Raw genomic sequence first — 6,041 nt, 5'->3', positions numbered from 1 at the left:
TTATCTGTCAATTTTAATCATTTGACTTGTTATCTATGATCACGATTTTCATAACTTTAAACTTTCTCTCATTTATTTATTTATTTGCTCCCTCTAGATCACTGGCTTTTTTAAAAATATGTATTTATTTATTTTCCCCTTTGTTGCCCTTGTTTTTCTTTATTGCTGTAGTTACTATTGTTGTCATCTTTGTTAGACAGGACAGAGAGAAATGGAGAGAGGAGGGGAAGACAGAGAGTGGAAGAGAAAGACAGACACCTGCAGACCTGCTTCACCACCTGTAAAGCAACTCCCCTGCAGGTGGGGAGCCAGGCGCTTGAACTGGGATCCTTAAGCTGGCCTTTGAGCTTTGCGCCACGTGCAGGAGTTCCAATTTACTTTTTAAAGATTTTGTCATTATTAAAAGGCCATAGCATAGTGTGTAAGTGAGTATAGAAAAGTTTTTTAAAGGCTTACCTTTGCAAATACTGCATTTTCTGAAATGGACTTATTAGATTTATTGGATGGAATAACATTAAATAGGTGGACTGGAACTTTTACTGGTGGGGTTATGGTGGGTTTATCCACAACCACAGGCCTCTGTAGGAACTGAAACACAGTGACATGAGATTACTTCATGTACTTCAACTGGCAGAAACTCAGTTGGCTTAATAATATGCAGTAGAATCCCCCCTCTGCTGCCCAATCTCATGTATAAACCAGAAAACCTAGTATATCAGCCACAGTACCACCTGCCAGCTCAATAACAGAATCCAGGCTCCATGTACAAGCTGAGATGTAAAAAAAGCTACAGCCGTGGCAGATTGTACAGGAATTTAGAAAACTCCTTAGGATGAAATTCAAGAATTGAAACTTAACATGCAGAAACATACTCAAGAATTAAAAGATCACATCACCAGAGAGTTACCAAAAACAAAAAGAAGAATAGCAAGCAGAATTCATTATGAGGCTATAAATCAGGAAAGGGAAACTTCAGAGTTTCAATGTAGGAAAGACACTTGAATGCAATTTTGTCTCATATAGCTTGTCAAGGAAGTAGAACCAATCATGAAGACTCAGCTAACACACAGTGTGAATTCAAAGATGCAAGAGAGGAAAGATTTGGGGAATATGAAGCAATTCTCTGTGAAACAGCAGATTTTGTCAGAAAGATAAATGCAAGAGGGATAGGGCAGTAGAGACCATATTTTAAAAAATCACAGAACATTTTCCACACCTGGGCATCATCCAAAACAGGTCTTCTGGTGTCTATCTTTCTCTCCCCCTGTCTACCCTCCTCTCTCCATTTCTCTCTGTCCTATTCAACAAAAGCAACATTAAAAATAACAACAATAATAACCACAACAATAAAACAACAAGGGCTACAAAAGGGAATAAATACATATTAAAATTTTTAAAGCCATTTAAATTTCCATCCAGTGTGAGTCAAGTATCAAATGACTAGAAATGTATGCATATATGATATTTACACCTTTTGGGCCAGTTCTGATATGGGTCTCTGAAAGCACATACCCTAAATACAGAATTGACAGGCGGGTCAGGAGAATAGCTCACATAGAGAGTGCTCTGCTTTGCCATGTGCAAGACACAGGTTCCACTGCTCCCACCCTACAATACACACACACACACACACACACACACACACACACACACCTTGAAAGAAGCTTTGATACTGAGGTATCTTTCAATGTTTCTCTCTCTGCCTCTATATATCTATCTAAACAACAACAAAAAATAATAAAAACAAAATAAAATACCTGCTAATTCTAACTCCCAAACCCATCCTTCGCACTGATGCATGTTTGTTTTGTTTGCATTGGGTGACAGAGAGAAGGAGGGTAAGAAACCGCAGCATGGAAACTGTCTGCAAAGAAGCAAGGTGGGCTCTAACCCACCTTGAAGACGGAGAATACATCTTCTTAATGTGTGGTACACAATACATAGCTCTGGTATTCCACCAGTTGAGGAATATTTCCTGAGCAGATAAATTCCAACTTCAAAAAGGCAACAATAAACACATTTCTTGTTTTTTATCAGGAGTTTCACCATATCAGTTTATATCACAGAATATTTTATTTTATCCTAAGAAGACTTTATTCTGCAGCTATTAAATAAGTCTGACTGGAGAAATAAAATTGATTCCTCATCACTACTAAGCCATAGGTTATTCCACTGAGACTACAATGGCCCATTAAATGTTGTCTACCAGCATATTATCTACACAGAATAGTCCAGCAACTCCTTTAATATTTTGATAACACAAATGCTTATATCTTAAAATAATGATGGGAGAAGACAGTACCTTAGAATCCCCAAGGCCATTTGTTCCAGTCTCTTCGAATGCCAATGAAGACTTTAGATCTATATAATGTAGCCATAGACATGATAAGGAGAACATTAATTACCATGGCTTGGAAATACATATGCAACACTATATATGCTCATGCATATTCCAGTAAAACATAATTAACAACAGCAAGTTGTTTCATAGCATTCAAGATTTTTTCTAGAGAGCTGGGAGGCAGTGCACCGGGTTAAGTGCACATAAGAAGAAATGGAAAGACCTGTTAAAGTATCATGGTTTGAGCCCCCAGCTCCTCATTTGCAAGGGGGTTGCTTCACAAGCAGTGAAGCAGGTACGCAGCTGTCAATCTCTACCCTTCTCTATCTCCCCTCTCCTCTCTCAATTTCTCTATGTCTAATATAATGGAGATAAAAACAAAAAAAAAGGCATCTTGGAGCAGTGGCTTTGTAGTGCTGGCACCAAGACACAGGATAACCCTGGAGGCAAAAGAACAGATTTTTCTGAAAAATAAAGTTAAGTAGGACAGTTAAGATGACAAAAAAACCAGAGGAAGGTAGTTTTTTCAAAATGATTTCATTACTTCATCAAGAAATAAATGTGTTACTAACTGACCTGATTGTAGTTTTTGTATTTTTTTCATTGCTACTGCTTTGTTAGAAGCAGACTTTCTGACGTTATTGATGCCCTGGATGGGTTTGAAACAAAATAATTAATGAATATTACAAATTTCATACAATCTCAAACACTTATACTAACTCAGGTTATTGCCTTCAAATCAGGACATTTTTTATGAAAACCTATGATTGAAATAAAACGTAAAATGAATTATATGACTTCGTGAAGCCCTTCAATTCATAGACAGTAAACAGGAAACTGAAACCCCCGGACTTTGAGTGAAAATGACTGCATTGTGACATCAGATATGATGTGCCTGGTAGGGCACACATGTTGCCAAGCACAAAGACCCATTATCCCATCCATGGTGGGGAGGAGCTTTACAGGCAGTGGACTGATGTTGCAGGTTTCTTGGTATCCCAGGAACTAACCTATGATAGACATCCTAGATCTATCCACCTTAAAGTCCATATTGTCATTCCCTCTATATCTGTTCTTTGGTTCCTATTTGATTAAATACTTCATCCTGCTCGCTATCATACCACCTTTGAACCACCAAGTTACAGATGCTACTAGGATCCCATACTGTCCTCCCTAGGCAAATGACCATGCCAGCTGATCCCAAAACATGTCACCTGTTCAGAGCTCTCCCCGAATAGGAAAAGATAGATGGGGCTGTGGTATGGATCAACCAGCCAACATCCACGGACAGCAAAGAAGCTGTTTACAGAAGCCAGAACACCTTTCTTCTATAGCCCCAAAGTAATTTAGGTCCGGATTTGCAGAGGAGGGATGTTAGGGGGTGATAACCAGAGGGCTCTGAACCCCAGTTCCAACCAGGACTCAAAATATTCATCAGCAGGAATCTTTACACTTATGCCATCACTGAAAGAGAATCTGGAAATATGGAAGGAACGCAGGCACTATTTCTTTTCTGTGGGAGAAAAGAGGGAAAACAACACACTAGTAGGTGGAGATGGAATTCAGAAAGGAAGTGAAGGCAGGGCCGTAGAAGTGAATAAAGAAGTATGTGTGTGTCTGTGTGAATATATATATTTACCGATATATATATATATATATGGGGAAGACTGTGTGTTAAATATAGTAAAAACTTATCTGTGGGGAGGGATACAGAATGGGGAAGCTATCAGGAGAGGGGATGGGATATGGAGATTAGGTGGTGGGAATTGTGTGGAGTTGTACCCCTCCTATCTTACGGTTTTGCTAATGTCTCCTTTCTTAAATTATATATATATATATATATATAGATATATATATAGATAGATAGATACCTTTGATACTTAAATTCTCTATTCATCTAATTTTAATGATGAATACAACCACAAAGTATATTTGGTGCAGCAAAGGTTGGTCCCAGATGGAAATATAGTTCTTGAGTCCTCTAGAACAATTGTCTACACCTTTGTTTTTTTTTTTTTTTTTTTTTTTGGATAGGACAGAGAGAAATGGAGAGAGGAGGGGAAGACAGAGAGAGAGGGGAGAGAAAGATAGACACCTGCAGACCTGCTTCACCGCCCGTGAAGCGACTCCCCTGCAGGTGGGGAGCCGGGGGCTCGAACCGGGATCCTTATGATGGTCCCTGCACTTTGCGCCACGTGCGCTTAACCCACTGCGCCACCGCCCGACTCCCCTACACCTTTGTTTTAGTGTAATTATGTTGACATCATTAAAAATGAACAATAAAAATTGATGAGGTTTATAGTCAACATTACTATATTGTCCCGATATTTGGGAGCTACTTTTCCCATCTGTAGGGGGAAAGCTCTACAAGTGATGAAGCAGTGCTGCAGGTCTCTCTCTCTCTCTCTCTCTCTCTCTCTCTCTCTCCCAATCTCCCCTTCCTCTTGATTTCTGGTTGTCTCTATCAAATAAATAAAGTTAGTAATTTTTTTAAAAGATGTATGGTGTGAAGAAAGGGAACACCCTTTTGACATGGAACTATTTCCCTTCAATTGTGCATTCCTATAAGGTGTAATTAAAATCAATCAATAATAACTAAAGTTAAATATGTATGCATATGTATATATATATATCTATATATATATGCTATTTTTTGAAATTAACTTACTGTCAAAATTTTCTGCCAGTTTTACTAATTCCCTTGATTTACTTACTAGGGTATTAATAGTTAAGAGTCAACCATAAAATAAAATACAATAGTTTGTACATGTGTAATATTTCTCAGTTTACCACATAAAATACAATAACTTTAGGGAGTCAGGCAGTAGCACAGTGGGTTAAGCGAACATCGCACTAGCACAAGAACCAGGGGAAGGATCCCGGTTCGAGCCCCCAGGTCCCCGCCTGCAGAGGAGTTGCTTCACAGGCAGTGAAGCAGGTCCGCAGGTGTCTCTCTTTCTCTCCCCCTCTCTGTCTTCTCCTCCTCTCTCCATTTTGCTCTGTCCTCTTCAACAACAACATCAATGATAACTACAACATAAAACAAGGACAACACAAGGAAAAAAATAAATACTTTAAAAAATTCAACAATTTTATTTTTTAATGAGAGGGAGGGAAGAAGAGGGAGCAGAGTGAGAGTGCCAGAGCACCACTTTGGGTGCCACTTGCGAGCTGTGTCAAACTTATGAGTGCAGCCTTGCAAGTTCCATTGTCTTCTGCTGCACTACTCCCCATGCCACTTAAATGACCTCGATTTACTTACTTACCCATTTATTTTTGGAAAGAGACAGAGAAATTAAAGAGGAGATAGGAGAAGAGGCAGAGAGAAACCTGCAGCCCAATTTTTGCCATTCATAAAGCTTTCCTCCAGTGGGGGAGAGGGCAGAGACATGAACCCAGGCAGTGCACAATGTAATGTGTGCACTCTAAGTAGGAGCACCACAGCCTGGCTTAAATGACTTCTTCATAACATACAGCTCTTACCATCTCCATGTCCTTTTAAAGCACAATTTCTGCTGTGAGGTGTACTTCCAGCTGAATTACCGACATTCTTATGTGGGATGTCCTGAATATTGTTCAAGAATGTGTTAGAATTGACCAATTGCACTATGGTTGAGAAAACTCTACTTGCTGATGGGTGAGGGGTGCAGACACCTATCAAGGGAGAGGGAAGAACCCTTTCTACATGTGACAACAAATG

General features: G+C 39.3%; 2 long non-coding RNA genes across 2 annotated transcripts in view; one reads left to right on the top strand and one right to left on the bottom strand.

The window, feature by feature from the left end:
- The window catches only part of LOC132541979 (uncharacterized), a 43,827-nt gene extending 38,508 nt beyond the window's left edge, over positions 1-5,319 (top strand). The window contains exon 3 of the long non-coding RNA XR_009553097.1: positions 5,254-5,319. This is a non-coding gene — a long non-coding RNA (uncharacterized LOC132541979). The remainder of the gene's footprint in view (positions 1-5,253) is intronic.
- On the bottom strand, positions 456-2,987 carry LOC132541977 (uncharacterized). Its single transcript, XR_009553093.1, has 4 exons — positions 2,918-2,987; positions 2,303-2,361; positions 1,217-1,276; positions 456-588 (listed from the first exon to the last, which is right to left on the bottom strand). It is a non-coding gene; the product is annotated as an uncharacterized LOC132541977 (long non-coding RNA).
- Positions 5,320-6,041: the final 722 nt, after the last annotated feature.

Source organism: Erinaceus europaeus, chromosome 1 (assembly GCF_950295315.1).
Source record: "Erinaceus europaeus chromosome 1, mEriEur2.1, whole genome shotgun sequence".
NCBI lineage: Eukaryota > Metazoa > Chordata > Mammalia > Eulipotyphla > Erinaceidae > Erinaceus > Erinaceus europaeus.
Note: the sequence above shows the minus strand (reverse complement) of the source record. Positions and strands in the feature narration are given on the sequence as shown.